Source organism: Sinocyclocheilus grahami, unplaced genomic scaffold, assembly GCF_001515645.1.
Source record: "Sinocyclocheilus grahami isolate Dianchi unplaced genomic scaffold, SAMN03320097.WGS_v1.1 scaffold290.1, whole genome shotgun sequence".
NCBI lineage: Eukaryota > Metazoa > Chordata > Actinopteri > Cypriniformes > Cyprinidae > Sinocyclocheilus > Sinocyclocheilus grahami.
Window position 1 is genome coordinate 96,097 of NW_015505469.1, and position 4,776 is coordinate 100,872.

The following is a 4,776-nucleotide window of genomic DNA, read 5'->3' on the forward strand; positions in this document are numbered from 1 at the left end:
TTTGTCATTAAGGTGCTGATAAGCAGCTCGTGGCCGTACTTGGCAGCAACATGAAGAGGAGTATTGCCATATCTGTCCACACAATCTATCTCCCCACCTGAGGAGACAACATTTAAAGGGTTTAAATTAGGGCTGCACGATAAATCGCATGTGATATTTAACGCGCATCTTATCAGTAAAGTTGGTTCTGTAATCAGCGGTAAATCTCCATCACGTGCGTGCTTTCTCATTGAGCAGCATTAACTACACAGAGCCGTTGTTCACTGACGAGCGGCGCAAAACCACGTTCATATTCGCACGATTTTTTGCGCAGCTCATCAGTGAACAACGGCTCTGTGTAGTTAATGCTGCTCAATGTGAAAGCACGCACGTGATGGAGATTTACCGCTGATTACAGAACAGGCTTTCTGACAAGATGCGCATTAAATATCGCATGTGATTTATCGTGCAGCCCTAGTTTAAATATTGAATTGGAATTGGAAATCGAGTGAAAAAGGAAAGTAACCAACCGTTTTGAATGAGAATCTGAGAGCGAGTGAAACGTCCATGAATGGCTGCCATGTGCAAAGGGCTTTTCCCTTCTTTACTCTGTGGAGAAGAAAATAATTATTAGGGATGCACGATATATCGGCCACCATATCGGTATCGGCCGATAAATGCTCATTTTTTCTGTTATCGGTATCGGCCTGATAAGAAAATTTGGGCGATATCTTAAAGCCGATAAATAATGCATTATTTCCTTCAGAGACACTTCAGATGCGCGCTGTTCGTTTGCAGCCTTTTGTGCAATTGTACATTGTAATATTGTGTTTATTTGATGTATATCTGATTTATCCACAACAGGATCACATTCTGACTATAGCATGCAATAACTGTGTCATTTTGTACATATATAAGTTGTATTATTATGTTTATGTTGTATTAATATTAATCTCAGGATGCATTTCCTTGAGTTAAATAAGCTGCCAGCAAAACGCTTCAGTTTACCGTGTTCATTCAGCTCTTCAGCTTCAGCACGTGCAGCTCAACGGCTGCTATTTAAAACAGTGGTATTAATTTGTTACTTTTTCAAAATCATTGATATATTATTAATAACAACAACCACTTGTATTTTTCTCTTATTATTTTCATCAACAATATGGTTTAGTAATTAAAATCATTTAATTATTGTCCGTGCAGAGGCTATTCCGTTTTATTGATCTGTGGCGCATTCATTTTGATTCTTTACACGTGTAATGATGTCCAATGACTTGTTTGCATTATTTATGCATTATTTTATTTGTAAGACTTTTTTATGACTAAATTTGGTAATGGGAGAGTAAAATTATTTTTAAAACATACACTGTTCAAACTAGGCTGCTTATGTTGAAGTGTTCGGGATGTGGTTTTTAATGATGAGACCTTTTTTGTAATCAGGCTCTCAAAAAGTATATACAAATTTGGATATAGATTTATCGGCCAACATATCGGTTATCGGCTTTCAAAAATAAAGGATTATCGGTATCGGCCAAAATTTTCATATCGGTGCATCCCTACCTAATATGGACAAAAACAGCCAGCTATCCCTAACTGAATGAAAGAAGACAAACACTTTGAATGATGACATTCAAAAAGAACATTAAGATAATAAACACTGTACTGCGACAATGCAGGGGTTTTCCTCAGCCAAACCCCATTCCACAGCCATACCTGTGAAAAAAAATTTAGGAGCACCTTCTGATCAATAATAAAAAATTCTGATCAAAAATGAGCCTTCCTAATATGAGGTGACATTTGACTCAAAGTGATTTACAGGGGCATTTTCTTTTTACCTTTGTAAATGTATTTTTCAAATTGTATTAAATGTATGCAGTGTTTCCTAGGATTTTTTTCCAGCTGTGGTGGCAGGACTATTCCCCATGGACCACACCCCCTCCCCTCCCAAGAATCACGTGCACTCAGAATTGAATTTATTTTAACTAAAAAAGACAAGTAAATAGCAAATAATAAAATAAGAACAAAAAAATGAATGACAATCAATAGCACAAAAAAAAAAAAAAAAGATACAAATTAAATTAACAGTACTTTAATTTTTTTCAGTTAGGTCTAACTATAATCTATTCAACTGTAAAATAACACTGGTTAGTCTTCACTGTATAATGGAGGTTTATTTAGGCTGCTGTCTCTTTAAGACCTCATGCACGGATCTAATATACTGTTACACATATGGCTCTATGCTTACTTTTCTTTTTAGGAGCTCTTGTCCTCTCAAAAATGATCCTTCCTAATATGAGGTGACATTTAACTCTTAAAGTGACTTACAGGGGCATTTTCTTTTTACCTTTGTAATGTCATTTTCATCTGTCAAATTCAAAAATGTATGTTTATAAGCTTTTTAAAATATCTATTTAAAACAATATAATAATAAGCACAATAAGACAAATAGGTTACCAATCATATGAAATTAAAAATTAATTTGTACTACAGAGGTGGCACAGAACACCACAAAAGTGGCTTGTCGGTACATTTTCAGACGTTTAATGAGTCTCAGAGGGGGCATGTGTGGAATTAAATTCATACATTCATGTGGAGATTAATGTTTTAAATATAAAATTTTGAATACAGAAATATTAAATGATTTAAATAACTGAAATTATATGCTAAAAATTTTACAAAATCCACCATGAGGTGGCGGCAAGTCACTAATTTTATCACTGAATCATTCATTCAATTGATTCGTTCGAACGGCTGATTCATTCAGGAACGAAGCAAGTGACTTTCTTTATGAACGGGTAATCATGAATCACTGACTCACTAGATTCGATCAGAAACGCACTTTCATTCATGAATGAAACTCAGCTGTGTTTGCTTTTAGAGATGCGCAGCGGCTCAGCGGTTACTAGTGGAACTATTTTCGTTGAAGAAATAGAGCAAAATTAGGCAGTACTTGTTTATTGAACTGTTGTATTAAATCACAATATCACATTTGCAAACTCCTTGAATAATTATTAAAACCGGGAATGATTTTTGGTGTGCCGGCCGGCAGAACAACAACGCGCTAAATGTTTCTTTTCCCCTCACTTTTTCCAATTGGACAGAAATCCGTCTGCTTGATTTAAAACTTTGAATTGAATAAAAAATGACAAGGAGGCTAAGCAGTTAATAATAAAATAAGAACAAATAAAGAAATTACTAATAATAGCACAAATAAAAAATAACGATAGGCCTACAAATGAAATAATTGCTTTTGTTTTTCAGGTAGGTCTAACCCACAGTAGGGCTATTAAGAGATTTTCTTTTTACCAATTATCCAAATAATGTTTAATCCTAGAAAGCTATTATTGTATTATCATCAGAGGACACGTGAGCATAACGGTTAGCAGATCAATGAATGAGAGGGCAGCGTTACTAGAGTTGTCTATTTACCACACCATGTTACAGCACAGTAGGGCTATTGCAGACAGAAACAATACTGTACTACATCCATGTTTCCTGTCAGCTTGATTTTTGAGTGGACTTTGCTGTTCCGATGAGCATGAACGGTATATGAGTGGAGCACTCACATGGGCCGTGAGCGACTGAGCGGAGCACACACGCATAGAGCGGGATAACACGCAGAGCGTCACACCACGTGAAAGTGAAACCTGAGCGGTGAACTCATTTTCGGCAGCCGAAATTTCGGTGCATCTCTAATTATTGGCGACATCAGAAATGGATATTATATAATAGCTGCTTTTTTGAACATTTTAGCAATTTAAAAATATTTTTAAAATTTTTTACACGGCACCCCTGCTCTCGACAGACGGCACCCCAGTTGGGAAACACTGGTTTAAAGTGACAAATTGTACCAGCGTACTTTGAGGTCAAAATGGGTATCCACTACACAAAATGCGTACAGGTTGGTAGGTCTGCAGTAAAGAGAAAAGAATGATCCAAGCACATGTCGGCGCACGTGATTAACCGCTCATGTGACGTGCTCATATCACTAGGCACCATTCACACAGAATTCGCTTTTGTGTTGACAAAGATGCGACGCAGGCAGTGGAATAGGAAAAACATGCAAGAAGATGGGAGTGAACTTCTTTTAACTTGAGCGCATTGTCTATATGCTTGAGCGCCGCGTTTTTAGACTGCCGTTTCATGAGACGCTGCAACTGATGCGAGTGCAACAGTCAAACACGTCCATGTTTACATAGAAAAAAATAGAAAAGCAGCGCAAGCGAATAAAAAAACCTGTAACTACTGTATATCTGATATTTCATGTTTGCATCATGGTGATCGGCTGAAAGCTGCTGTTGTTTCTATAGAACATTTATAGATAATAATAGTCTACTGGTGTTATACATTCAGTCATTTTGAATTTGAATTACTTTGACTTTTGAGATTTTTTAAAAGCATTTTCCACATATTATTTCTGAACATATAAATATGTATAAGACAAGTTTGTACAAGATGTAGATTACTTTGACTTTTGAGATTTTTTAAAAGCATTTTCCACATTATTTCTGAACATATAAATATGTATAAGACAAGTTTGTACAAGATGTAGTTGTAGTTCATGCATCTTTTCTGCAAAGATACTTAAGTGATTTGTTTAACATTTACATCATGTTGGCAACTTCCTGTGTGGTGCACTTGGAATGGAATTTTCTTTAAATAGAGGGTTAATAAAGAAAAAGTTTACATTAAGTTGACTAGTTAAAAATCGTAAAAAAATAATTTAAAAAAAGAGAATCGGCCAAAAGTTCTGAATTTTTTTTTTTATTATTGAGATTAAATTTTTTTGCCAAATCGCCC

General features: G+C 35.6%; 1 pseudogene; it reads right to left on the bottom strand.

Moving 5' to 3' along the window:
- LOC107600695 (transcription factor Sp3-like) overlaps positions 1 to 4,776 on the bottom strand; it is a 24,417-nt pseudogene that overhangs the window by 3,924 nt on the left and 15,717 nt on the right.